This window comes from Arvicola amphibius, chromosome 4, assembly GCF_903992535.2.
Source record: "Arvicola amphibius chromosome 4, mArvAmp1.2, whole genome shotgun sequence".
Classification (NCBI taxonomy): domain Eukaryota; kingdom Metazoa; phylum Chordata; class Mammalia; order Rodentia; family Cricetidae; genus Arvicola; species Arvicola amphibius.
In genome coordinates, this window is record NC_052050.1 from 21,653,808 (window position 1) to 21,668,396 (window position 14,589).

The window sequence follows — 14,589 nt, forward strand, 5'->3', positions numbered from 1 at the left end:
CCAAGTCAGATTACAACCATGGTGAGCTCCGTGATAATAAAAGACAGACAAGAATGTGTGCCCTGCTTGTCAAGTTATTTATACAGCCCAGGCCTTCCAGTTTATGCCTCTCATAGGGAGGAAGCATCTAGTAGGTAACTCCATTCCTGTGTTGTAAATTGAGGTTTCTCAAAGGAATTCTGGAGAGGGGAAGACATCCTTGCGTCTTGAGGCTGGGTAAGGTCCACTGTCTAGGGTCCACTGTTCTGGAAATGAACACATTTTGAGTCATTTTTAAAAAAATCTTTCTATAATCTACTCACAGTATAGTTGCTGAGGAGGGAAGGAGGGGTGACTGAAAATTACAGATGTTCTGCACAGGCCTGACAGAAGCCAAAGATCAAAGGACTCTGCTAAGACCAGTTGAGAGGAGAGAATGCAAGCTCAGGTATATGGAAGAGTGGAAGAGTCATGGCTCAATGCCAAGATGCTTAGGAAATCTAAAGGATTTGTTTAAGACAAATATTCCCTACAAGATTTTCCTGTGGTTTTCTATCAGTGTCAGACATATAGAAAAAGCCTATTTTGCTGGGTGGTGGTGGCACATGCCTTTAATCCTAGCACTCAGGAGGCAGAGGCAGAGGCAGGCGGATCTCTGTGAGTTCGAGGACAGCTTTGTCTACAGAGTGAGTTCCAGGACAGGCACCAAAGATACTCTGAGAAACCCTGTCTCAAAAAACCAAAAAAATGGTCCCTATTTTATTCCACTTAATTTAGTGCTTCTATGTATGAAATTCTCAAGGAACAAATAAAAATGTATTAAAGAGAAGCTAATCCAGAGATGATCTTTTACATTTGATTTAAATGGTAAGAACACTAATTTAATTATGGTATAATCTCTAATATGCTATATTGAAAGAGGAAAAAATATGATGTACATGTGAGTTATAAGAAACAGGTGATATAAGGTATTAATATGATGAATGTAGGCACAAACATATGTATACATACATGTATACTTACACACATTACACACATACATACATACTCTTACACATACACATACACTCACACATGTATACATACACACACACACACAGCCTAGGAAACACTGTGATGACAATTCCACATTATTATTATAATGATAGTTCTACCTCACTGAGATTCCCATTTTTTTTAATATTTATTTATTTATTATGTATACAATATTCTGTCTGTGTATGTGCCTGCAGGCCAGAAGAGGGCACCAGACCCCATTACAGATGGTTGTGAGCCACCATGTGGTTGCTGGGAATTGAACTCAGGACCTTTGGAAGAGCAGGCAATGCTCTTAACCTCTGAGCCATCTCTCCAGCCCCGAGAATTCCCATTTTTAAAGACCTTAGAAGGTAAGAGAAAGTTGAATAAAACTCCAATTATATTACATTAAGAAATACCATGAAGAGATAGTAATGCTATACCAAAAGATAAATTCCACCATGGGTGTTCGTGGCACAGCTGTGTTGGCAAAGCCTTACCACGAGTGGGGAGCCACAGTCAGATGCCATTCCAGACTGGGAATTTACCTTACAAAAGATTAAAACTCAATGAAGTTACGTTAAGAAAAGACGGCATGAAAAAAAAAAAAGAAAAAAGAAAAAAGAAAAAAAAACTAGCCGGGCGGTGGTGGCGCACGCCTTTAATCCCAGCACTCGGGAGGCAGAGGCAGGCAGATCTCTGTGAGTTCGAGGCCAGCCTGGTCTACAAGAGCTAGTTCCAGGACAGGCTCTAAAAAAGCTGCAGAGAAACCCTGTCTCGAAAAACCAAAAAAAAAAAAAAAAAAGAAAAGAAAAGAAAAGAAAAGACGGCATGGAAACCGGAAGAACTGACAGAGATTTTGAGTGGATATATAAACATGTGTAACCTAAGTGAGGGTGTGGCTGAAGCGTGGGAACTCACGACTTCAGAGAAGTGCTGGTGTGAAGGTCTGCAGGACCAGCCCAAAGGAGGCATGCAGGAGGGTTTTTTGTTCTGGGACTGGGTTCCCATGCTCCCCTGGGGAGACATTGTGCAGTAAACACACCAAATGCCTCCGACCTTTTGCTCCTTTGAATTCTTGTGCTGATTCCTTGGCCGTGTGATGGGTAGGCAGTTCCTATAAGCTAAGGCTACTGTAAATTAATAAACAGATGCCCTTGCTTTATGGGCTTCTGCTCCAGGTGCTGGCTTCATCCTTGGCATGTAAACAACACCGTGCCTGTGAGTTTGCAAGGCTAAATGCCAAATCCTTTCTAAGTTGATCAGAACCGTGAATTCTGCCCCAAATGTCCTCTGAAGGTAGCATTCTTTAAAGTGAACACTAGACCGTGGCTATGTTTATGTTCTCCTTGAAGCACGGTTGAATGCTGTGGACTTCAGAGGAAGAACTGGCTAGCAATGCGTCAATCTAGTAATGATAGACCAGGACAGAATGCTTAGGGAGCTTGAGGAATCCTAGGCATGGAAAGAATCCTAGGCATCCTCACGAGCCTTCCTGACAAGCAGTGGCCAGATCCAGTGTTTGAATGTCTTCCTGGCTGAAAACTCAGGCATGCAGATGGCCTGGTGTGTGTAACCCTGGCAAGGCCCATTTATTTATTTTTGGGTCTTTGAGACAGGGCCTTAGCCTTTGGATCCGATTCTGGTGAAAACTTGCTGTGTAGACTAGGCTGGCCTTGAGTTTGTAGTGGTCCTTCTGCCGCTGCCTCCTGAGTGCTGGGATTCAGGCATGTGCCGTCATGCCTGGCTATGCACCAGCTTTAGGGCACCATGAATGTTTTTTGTCTCTTGCCAGGAAACCTGTATAAAATGCCCATACAAAGAGAACTCATGTGCGCATCTTTCTTCCTCGGTTCACCTGCACGTTTCCCACTGTGGAAGCAGGGAAAGGCCGGGTCGTGGACTTCGAAACCAGAAACCCACATAATTTCCTCATTCCCTTTCTGGTTTGTGAGAAATGGCATAGTCTAAACACTTACTGATTTCTCACACACACTCATTCTGGAAGCGTCTGTACCTGGATTCTTCTCTCTGTCTCTCAGTGTCACCCTGTCCCAGACACATGTTGATTCCTGTGTTCCGTGTAGACATGTTTCTCTTTCCTTTTTCCTTTGTTTGGTTGCCACATATTACTGTCTTCGATGTGGGTGACTTAAATGCTAACTCTTCCCCAAAGGGTTCATATGTTTGAACACTCAGTCGCCAGTGGGTGGTGCTGTTTGAGAAGGCTGGGGAACCCTTAGCAGTAGATGGCACCCCACTGGAGGAAGTGGTGGGAGAAGGGGGTGGGCTTTGAGGCTTTATAGCCTGATCTGACTTCCTGCTCACTTTCTCCTTCCTAAGTACAGGTTCAATGTGACCAGCCAGCCTTCTGCTCCTACGCCTTACCTGCTTACTGCTGTGTTTTCTCTGCTATGACAGGCCGTTTCCTTTTGAACCTGTAAACTAGAAGTCCCTTTTCCTTTAGGTTGCTCTTGCCGGGGTATTTTGTCTCTTTGACCGAGGAGTAACTAGAAAGCTATGTAATTGTGATATAAGTTCATGATTCTCACTCCTGGTCTGCACATTCCTTTTCCTGTTTATATTCTTCTGGACGACGATGGTGGACATCTTGATGGTTCTGCTCACGTCGCTAACCCTGGTGTCTGTCACAGTACTTCTACAGTAAACGCCTAAGTCTTGTTGAAATAAACGATCATTTTAACAGCCAGAAAGAAATCGTTGTTTTCAGTCTCCATCTTTGAAGTCCCAATTTTAAAAAGGAAGTCAAAATGTGTGAGCAATTAGGTAATTTGTAATTATTGGTAATTTCATAGTTGCAGCTGTTCAAGCATTTCATTGCCCCCGGTGGATTGGGATTTTCCAATTTAACAGTCGAGACAGTGCCCTGCAGACATGACCACAGTTCTAACAAGTGGAGGAAATTCCTCAACTGGGGTTCTTGCTTCCCAGGTTTGCAAGTTGAAACCAAAATAATACACCACACAGTTATAATACATTCTTAAATATGTCTTACATGTACAAGGCATAATTGTCACTGCTGATGGACAACCCTAATTGTCCTCCTTGTAACAGTGGGCAAGAGCTATTTCTACTTGCAGTAGAACTAAATAATAAAGGTGCCCTTTTATTATAAATCAATCATCTGAATGTAACTGGATAAGTGTCTGTAAGGCTAGGTAAGTCACTCTTCCCAACTATGATATGAAAAAGATCATCTATTCTCTGCCCATTTTGTGGGCTATGAGATTGGAAGGTGTGTGTGTGTGTGTGTGTGTGTGTGTGTGTGTGTATGGATGCGTCTACTTGTATACTTGTCAAGGTGTAGATTTTCAAGAGGCTCTCTCCTTTCCCCATGCCAGGATCATTTGCCAGTTCATTACACATGATCCTTAAGAAAGAAAATGTAACTTTAAGTCCTGGAAAGTAAATGCCAGACAAAAAGTGATACCACAGAACAGGCTGGACGACATCAGGGATTTACCGGGAGGCACTAAGGGAGGCTTCTGCAGAGCTGGGAAGACAATGCAAAGCAACCAGGAAAAGAAGACAGCAAGACAGAAGAATGAGCACATTAGAAAAGCCATGGTCACAGAGTAAGGGGAGCATACCTCTGGAAGATACATGGGAAAGTTCTCAAAAGTGTTTGTATTTTCGATTACAGGGAGGACACGTGATCATTTTCCAAGGTTGAGACAGGGATAGTAAGTTAAGGCGACCTGGAAAGGTACCAAAGATCAACAGCAAATAAAGACAGAAGGGAGCAGGGCAAGGGCGACTGCATCTTAAGGAGCAGACTCACAAGGTGGCAGCAATATGCTAGGTGCTGCCAAAATGCAGTAATGGAGTTTGCAGCAGAAACCAAGGAAGTGCTAGGTTAACTGTCAGACACTTGGCGTTGTCATATGATTCTATGGAGAGAGGATAAGAAACAGGAAGGCTGTCAACATCTTGATACACAGGAAGGATGGTGGGGCAGTTAGGGAGGCTGCGGTGAGTGGTCTGAGCATAGGTGAGACTGTAGCAGGGCTGGCAGGAGTTGGATCCACAGTTCTGGGGTGGGCAGTCAAACACAGAGGGATGATAGCAGGGTGTTTCACAGGGCACAGGTCCCTGGCAAGCTGGCTGGTGTCAGGGTGTGGTGCCACAGCTAGGCTGGCAGGGGGCAGCAGCAATGGGGCATGATGTGGAGAGTGGGGTCTCCAAAGTCTGGACCAATCAGCAGGTAGCTTACATTCATATATATTGTTGCTTACATTAATTTTCATATTCATTTTGGTCATTGACAAGGAAGAGATTATTCCTCAAATGTCATGAGCCTTTTGAAAGACCATAATCTGTTCGTAAGAACACTTTTATTTTCAGATAAAAGGAAGATGGTTACATCACCAGCATCACTCCTGCCACGGGCATCATTTGGTTATCTGAGCAGTCAGGGTGGTGGTCACACTACAGCCTGATCTTTTGGGAGGTGCCTCTGATGGGGAGCAACACGCTGCTGTCACGGCGAAAGATTAGCCCCACACCTGGTGGCAAGGGTGGCCAGACACAACTTTGGTTTAAGATTATTAAGCCCCTGTGTCTGTGGCAGTTATTCCCCCTTTCATATCTCAGGCCTGTCCCAGGCACTCGGAGGTTGTTTGACACCTAGAGAAGGGGTAAAGTGGGGTACAGGAAGCCTCCAAGTGGACAGTCATGATGTCTGCTGCATAATGCTAAACAGGATGTGAGACTTGCCTTGATTAACGAGGAAAGCTCTGGGCCAGTCGAGATGAGTAGCTGCGTCAGGTCCTGACTGTGCTCTGAGTCAGATGTGTCAGGTCACGAACTGCTCTCTCTTCTCTTCTTTCTCTTCCCTTCCCTTTCCCTCCCCTTTTTTCCCTCTCCTCCCCTTCCCTCCCCTTCCCTCTCCTCTCCTCCCCTCTTCTTCTCTCCTGCCATCTCCTCTCCTTTCTCTTCCCTTCTCTTCCTTCCCCTTCGACTCTTACTTGCATCCCTCTGTTTCTTTTTTGTTTTACTGTGCAGCTCAGATTGGTCTAGAACACCCGATCCTCCTGCCTCAGCCTCCCAAGTCCTGGTATTGTAGCTGTGTAGGACTACAATTCTCTCCTCTCTTTCTCTCTCTCTTCCTCCTCCTTTTCTCTCCCTTCTTTTTTATTAACATATCTCAATGTATTTGATGGCAATATATAGTCATATCTACAAATGATGTTTTATCTTCTTAACAGTAATTTATTCAATTGAAAATTATTTTTGCCTTAGTCTACTGTAAGACACTTTTGTATGGTATGCAGAATATACTTATATTCTCTACATATGAGGGGAATTTCCTGATATTCAACTATTAAATATGTTATTTTTCTGTAGATTTTCCCACTGGCATAATTTAATCTTTTATTTTCCTCATTTGCTAAATTGTTCTATCTTGAAAACACATTGATGATTTTAAAACCCTTTTATATACAAATGCGTGTGATTATTCTACCTGTTTTTCAGTCAGTGCAATGAAAATCATCGATGAATTCCAGTGTATTAGAGAAACTTTGCATTTCTGATAATAGTTAAGAGGGTGGTGGTCATATGCACATGGAACTGAATTTGGTATGCATACATACATCCTGCTCAGGATGCACGCTGATGTGGAGTTCCACTATTCAGCCCTCCTCTTCTTGCTATAGTGCCTCTGCCTTCTCTAATGAAGACAGTTCTGAGGCCGCCAAGATTCTCTACCTTCCTATGATCCAGTCGGATTTGCCATGGGCTCTGCATTGGTTTTTTGTAGAATCTCATGCCCGTATGTGGCACCATTGATTCTATTACACAGTTGAACTTTGGGAGGAGCAGTTGTCTTTTCAGTAAGAGAGTTGGACCTTCCCATGGGCCCTATTGTGGAACATACACTATGGGAGATGTTTTAAGGAGAAACTTGAGGCCAAATTGTTGACCCTCACTTTGTATTATGAGCAAAAATAACAGAGTACAGAACAAAATTATGAAACCAGAACTGGTGATTTCTACAGTATTCCCAGAGAACATGAGTAAAGAAATGTGCTTAGCCTTCAACTCAGATTAAGAGAGAAATATTTTACTTTTAGGATATTTCAAACTTTGACTATACTCACTAGTTCTCACTGAAGAGAACTTGAGAGAAAAGTGTGTTTTGCGAACAGTCAGGAAGCTGGTTCATGTCCTCTTGCCTTGTTATTGCTGGCCCCTTGCCCATTCTTCTCAACTGCCCTCTACCTCTCTTGCTGGCTTCCTTTACCTCTACCTCTCCTCCTGGCTTCCTTTACCTCCCCTCCCGCTTCATGCTGCATGGACTCCTTTGTCATCTCCTTTTCTTCTCTCCTTCCCATAAGATCTCTGTTTCAAACATGGTCCCCTTTATACTTTCATGCCCTCCTAGACTCATCTATACACACATACATTTAATTATACATCTCATCTATCAGGAAAAATGCAGTGTTTGACTTTGTGAGTCTGGCTTAATTCACTTAGCATGATGATCTCCAGATCCATTCATCTCCCTGAAAGTTTCACTCTTTATGGATGAACAAGATTCCATTGTGCATAATGTGTTTCAATCATACTTAGCCCTCTCTTTCTTCTCTCTCATTCCTACCAACCCCTTTCTTTTTCCCAACTAGCTTCTTATTTTAGTTTTCAGAGGAACTCCCATATTGATTTCCACAGTGGCTGTCCCAGTTTGCTTTCCTATCAGTGGAGTATAAGTGCTCCTTCTTTCCTATATCCCCATCAACATCTGTTGCTGTTTCTGAAAAGGACTCCAATAGCAAAGAGCTAATCCCAAGAATTGACCAATGAGATTACAGAAAGTGTAAAAGCTGCACAGCAAAGGAGCTAATCAGAAGAGTGAAGAGAGAACCTACAGAACTGGGAAAACCTTTGCCAACCATGTATAAGACAGGACATTACTATCTAGAATGTATAATTCTAGATATCAGAATATTAAATTTCTCATGACATTATAATAGCCATAGTCAAGATATGGGAGCAACCAAAATTTCCATCAGGGAATGAGTGGATGCAAACTGTGACAGGATCTGTAGAGACAGTTCAGGCATTAAGACCAGTGACTACTCTCCCAGCTCTGCTTTAGGGAAGCAGAGATCTCAGTTTTAGAATATAACTGTATGAAGGACACATGGTTATGAAATGTGTATCAACAAGCACTAAGGAATAAAGAGTGATCTCTGCATTGCGCCAGAGTAGCTCAGTGCTCTTAGAACAGGGTAAATGGCGAACACTATCCTGTGATAACCTGGTGGTTACCAAAAAGGGAAGAAGTGGATTTGTGTAGGTGTGGTAGGTCAGTTGCCGGCAAGAGTTGGTGCAGATGTTAGTTCTTTGAGAGGTTGATCATCATCATTATTACCATCATCATCATCACCAACCTGCCCTACTATCTGCTGCAGCACACCCTGCCACTGCTGTTGTGGGTCTAGTTGCTGCTGCTGCTACTGGTGGCGGTGATGGTGGTGGTTCTCAGCAGGCGGTCTGGCAGCAGGTTGGCTGGCAGCAAGAGGAACAGCAGGAGTGGGTCATGGTGCTAGCTGTGAAAGGTTGGGCTCCTGTTCACTGGTCAACTTTTCAGAGACAATGACTCCTTTCTGTGTAGGACTTTTATATATCAGGTCTTCATAGTTTGGACCAATCAGCAGGTCTTTCCTTGTTTCTGTAATATTTCACTTTCAGTTTGATGTTATTAAAGAAAATATTGCTCTCTGGATGTTACAAAAATTTTTCAAAGTAAGGATCTTAATTGAGAGCAACTCCTAAGACAACTTTTCTGGCAGAAGAAAGCTGAACCCAGCATCAGCAACATCTTGCTTTGATCATTACTTGATCACATAATCACTCCTGGAACCATGGGAGACTCAGGATAGTTGTCCCTTCAAAGTTTTGTTCCTTTGACTCTACTTAGATTAGGAAGAGACTTGGGAGAGAGGTTTGGTGGTGTTTGGAGATGAACTAAATGACTAGTTCATTGTTTACTCCCAGAAGTCTGATTCCACAGGCTAGTCCAGGCATTTTTTTTCTATACCAACACTTCTACTTAGGTGTTCCAGGTACATTAAGGACAGTCCAAGGTGAGGGACTGGTGATGTAGTTCAGGAGGAAGGATGCTTGCATGGAGTGTATAAAGTCCAGATTTCAATCACTAACACTGCATTAAGCAGGCATGATGGCATACAACCATAATCTCATCACATAGAATGTGGAGATGGAGAATCAGAAGTTCAAGGTCATCCTCAGATCTATATGAGATTCTGCTTGGGCAAAACAAAAAGCAGTCTGGGAAGATGTCCAACACAATGTTACTACATCCACATAAGAGCCTAGCCAGACAGAGCAGGTGGACTAAAGCAGCAGGATACACTGGAGGGAAGAGGTATTTACAGATACAGTGATGGTTTATTGTCATTACCCAGTTCTGAGATCATACTATGATGAACACACAGGACTTTAACTGTTGCTGATCTGAAAAAAACCAGGGTCCAGAAAAATAGTTTTAACCTGTAGAGAAGAAGAGCGAATGTTCTGCCTGTCTGTCTGTGTTTTAGTCTTTGTCTCCCCTTTATCTTTCTTTCTGTTCAAGGGAGGAATTAAGATGTGTTGCTATTGCACCTGACTTAGTTGAGACAGTAACAGTTTTCTTTAGGCCTGTCAATCACCTTAAATGAGCATTATAATTGATTTCCAATCCAAGGAAAGATGACGAAGAGAACACAGACATGATGCTGTGTCTATAGTGAGACAGAAATGAGCTCTAAGGTCTACCAATCATCTCCTCAGCCTCTGGAAAGAAGCATCCTTTTCTTTCAATAACTCTCTTCTCGCTGACTTTAATTTTGGAGATCTTCAACTTTGGAGGTTCTGCTAAGCCATGTTGTTCGGTTGCCCACCAATTTTGCTCTAGACAACACCCATGATAGGTGATGATGGCAGGTTCTGATGATAGCAGCTGCCTGAGATGCTTTGCAGAAACCCGGAGCAAAGATTTATCTAACTCACTGGGGTCGAAACCATTGATAGTTCAATTGGGACTGTGGATATTTCCAGCGGATGACTTCTTTTAAGGTCAAAGTGTGAAAAATCACACGGGCAGGCTACTTTTTCACCTGTGTTCCAGACAAGCCATGATATTGGACTGTGCATGTACAAACCATGGATTGATTCACTTTGCACCCACCCACTATGCCCGTGCCGCAGTTCACCCTGTTTCTCTATCACGTCAGCATCCCTGGACTGTATCCCTAAGAAGGCAGATTTGAGGCAGGCTTCCTATACCTTTGTTTGATTGCTTTGTGAGTTAAGCCTTTCTCTCCTGCAGAGTGCCTCTTTGAGTGGAGGGTGTGTTGTGGGATATGCGGTGCTGATTTAAAATTGCAGTAGGTTTCCTTCTTGTTTTCCATCTTCCACCCGGGAAAGGCGTTGACTCAAGAGAACTCAACCTAGCTGAGCAGCGGTGGTGCACGCACACTTTTAATCCCAGCACTTGGGAGGCAGAAGCAGGTGGAGCTCTGTGAGTTTGAGGTCAACCTGGTCTACAGAGCTGGATCTAGGACAGCCAAGGCTACCTAGAAGAACCCTATCTTGAACAGCAAACAAACAAACAGCAAAACCAATCAGAAAACTCAATGTTTTTGAATTCATGTGTATATATTATTTATTTGAATCCACCAACCATTCCCTCTCCAAATTCTTCCAGATTCTTTCACTGTCTCTCCCTCCCAACTCATGTCTTCTTTTTGGTGCAATGATGAATCCAATTCGTACTGTCTGTATGGTTCTCAACCCTCCCAATGCTGTGACCCTTTAGTACAGTTCCTCATGTTGTGGATACCTACCCCCATGCATAGAATTATTTCATTACTACTTCATAACTGTAAGTTTGCTGCTGTTATGAATCCTAATGTAAGTATTTGACATGTAGGCTATCTATTATGCAACCTTAAAGGGCTCGCAACCCATAGGTTAAGAACCAGTGATGCTGGGTTATCCACTAGAACATGAGCCATTTCACTTAAAAAGTCTCAAAAGAACCTTTAAATTCCTTACCCTGACAGCCTTCAACTATCAAAGCTCCTCAGCTAAGGACAGGGCATTTTACCTCTCCTCATATATGCTGGAATTAGGTCTAGCTTGATTTTTATGCACGTCTTTTTGGTAGGCAATCACAGTTCCTGTGAGTTCACGAGTGCATCATGTGCAAAAGGCATTAATTATTTCACAACGATCTTTCCCAATCTTCCAAAGCTAGTAAAGAAGAAACCTACAGTGGAAACTATAAAACACCAAAGAAAGAATTTAAATATGCTAAGAGATGGAAAGGGATTCCACGATCATGGATTGGTAGGGTTAATGTTGTAGTGTAGTGGTGACCACAACATCAAAAGCAGTCTGTAGATGCAATGCAAATGTCCACAAAAAATTCATGGCAATTCTTCACACAGATTGAAAATAAAAAAAACTTAAAATTCATACCGAAGCACAAAAGACCCCAAATAGCCCAAACAATCTCAGACAATGAAAACGCCATTCAGGAACTGTCACTGCTTCTGGTTTCAAGCTGTACCACACTTTATAGTAATAAGGACACCCTGGTGTTACGCATAAAAAGAGACACATTTATTAGTGGGGTAGAATTGAGGACCCAGATAGAAACCCATGATCCTAAAATTTCTGACACGTGATTTTTTTTTTTTTTAAATAGTTCTGTGAGCTCATGAGTATCTTTTTGGTGATTTTTCCAATTGTATTTCAATCACAATATTTCTTCCTTCCCTTTCCTCCCTTCAAACTTCCAAAATACCCCTCCACACTCTTCTTCAAATTCATGCCTTCTTTTCTCACATATGGTTTTTGATAAAGATGCCAAGAGTGCACATTGGAGGAGAGACAGCATCTTTAACGAATGGTACTTGGAAAGGAGATTCTTTTCTCCCACCTCCCCCACAAAGGAAAACACAACTCACTGATGTTTTGTAACATGCTCCTAGTTTACCATTCAAGATATTTGATTATCGAGTCTTTTTTAGCACACACAGTTAAACACTAAGGTGTATTTAAATGTTAGATAGATACTGCCTTACTGAAACCAATGCAGCTTGGTCATGATTTGTGTATGTTATACCATATTTGACTCCTGGATACCTTATTTGGGAGACATACTGACTATACCTATCTATTCCTAAATAGAAATTTTCATTCTTCCCATTTTACTGTATTTTCTCTAGTTCATCTAACTGAGTCAGTTCTGAACTTATCTAGATTCTCCACCTCCCAGGAATACTACTTGGCTTTGCTTTGTCTCCTTATATTTATTTTCTTTAAGAAAATTGCTATTTTATGTGTATGGGTGCTTTGTGTGCATGCATGTCTGTGCACTACTTGTGTACCTGGTGCCCGAGAGGCTGGAAGAAGGTGTCGGATCTTCTAGAACTGGAGTTATAGACAGTTGTGAGCTGCCATGTGGAGGCTGGTCCTCAAGAAGAACAGCCAGTGTTTTTAACCACTGAACCAGCTCTCCAGCCCCTCCCCATTTTTATTACTTAGGACTTCTCATGCCTGTAGAAAACACTGCAGTGATTCAGAGTTGGTGGGGGGAGTAGCGAATTCTCAGTGGGTGCACTGGGAAACAACACTATGGGTTTTTCTCTGTATGCAATCTGTGGGGAAACTTCAGAAAGCCAAGTTACTGATTTATCTTCTATAAAGAAGAAAAATTATCAAGCAATTTTATAAAATTAATAATAGTCATTTATGTAATATTGAACTATTCCAGAGAATAAAAGTGAAGAAGTGTCTTTAGTTGCCACATAGTTATCAAAAGAGGCATTTATTTTCAGTATATGTGCTGGCTATACTTTCTGAGGAGAGAATGTGGTTATTAAATTAACAAATAATATACAAGGTATGCCAGAATGTTAACTGATAGACAAATACAGAAAACATGAGAGCCCCTGGCACTTTTGGAAGGAAAATTTATTATTTTGTTACTTTTATTTATTCAAAATTTATTATTCTGGGATGTATATTTAGCTTTTAAAACTTGTGGAGGAAACTCTGAGTTACTCAAAAATATAATTAGACTTGCATGCCAAGCAATGTCCTGACTTGCTCTAAAATGTTGTAAAAACAAAGTACCAAATGAAAATGTTGTCAACTTTTGAACCCAAACTGGGCCCTTTCCCCTGTAGGTATCATGGAACCAATGGTAGAAGGTAGAATCTAGAGTCTCTTAAGCCAAGGATTTAGGGGAAATGATTGGCAGATCAGGCTCTTACCTGAACAATGGATTTGAAGCTAAAGGGCCAAAGGGGATGATGCTGACTATGAGTAGGAGCATTATTCACCGAGTTTTTGTGAAGGGGGTGGAGTCCATCTTGGAGATGGAAGAGTCCTGTCCTTTAATCTTCAAGAGTTGATTTGCATCTGAGTTGGAAACAGGATGGAACAAGATTATATGGTTGGGCAGGGATTTTACTAGGGTGGTGTATGACAATGAGATGGTAATGAGTCTGGGGGTGAACAGTAGGTCAGCCCAGAGTTCTCTTGGCGTGAAACATGTTCTACCAGGTGCATTTCTACATCTTGTTCGTCCCAGAACAGCCAAGATCCTGGATGTTGTCATGGCTGCATAAGAAGGTAAGGTGTCTGAAACAATTCTAGTTAACAAAAAGGATGCTTCCTCAGGGTTTGAGGGGTGCTGGCTTGATAAAAAGTAGAAGTATCAGCATAAGGACTGTACACTGAGGTGTCCTAGGGAAAAAAATCAAGAGAATTTATATTTGTTTGGACAGGAGGAACTTGACATTCTTAGAAGCACTGCCAACTTGTGAAATGGCAGTATCTGGAGAGCTGAGCACAAGACAGGAAAGACATCTTTCCTCCGTTGTCTAGTTTGCTAGACAGACTGGCAGTATGTCATTTGACTATTATTCAGTAATTGCAACTTTGGAATACTATAGCCATCTATTATCAGAAAAAGCTAAAGACAAAGATGTTGGCAAGTATGTGAAGAAAGGAGAATCCTCACACAGCGGTGGGGATGGGAAGGGTATAGTAGCTGTTGGAAAATTCATGGATGCTTCTCAAGCAATCTAAAAATGAAAAACAAAGATATGTTTGTGGTAGAGTACAGAGTCGTTTGGGCATATGCCTAGGAGGGTACAGGTGGGTCACATGGAAATTCTTACTTTAAGTTTTAGAAAAACTTTATACCAGATTCCATAATGGCTGTGCTGTGTTGAGGTGTGTTCTATACACTCCTGCTTTCTCTAAGGCTTTTACCATGAAGACATGCTGGATTTCATGAAAGCCTTTTTCGACGTCTCTTGAGATAATTCTGTGATTTGCATTTCTAAGTCCATTTATGTGGTTTATTCTGCTTTGTGACTTGTGTGTATGTTGAATCCTTCCCGAGTCTCACAGATAAAGCCAACTTGGTCATGGTGGATAATCTCTTATGATGTATGTCTGTACTCTGCTTGCAAGTATTTTTTTTTCAGGATTCTTCTTGCCTTTATTTGCAAATAAAATAAATAAAATGGTAAAAGCAAGTATTTT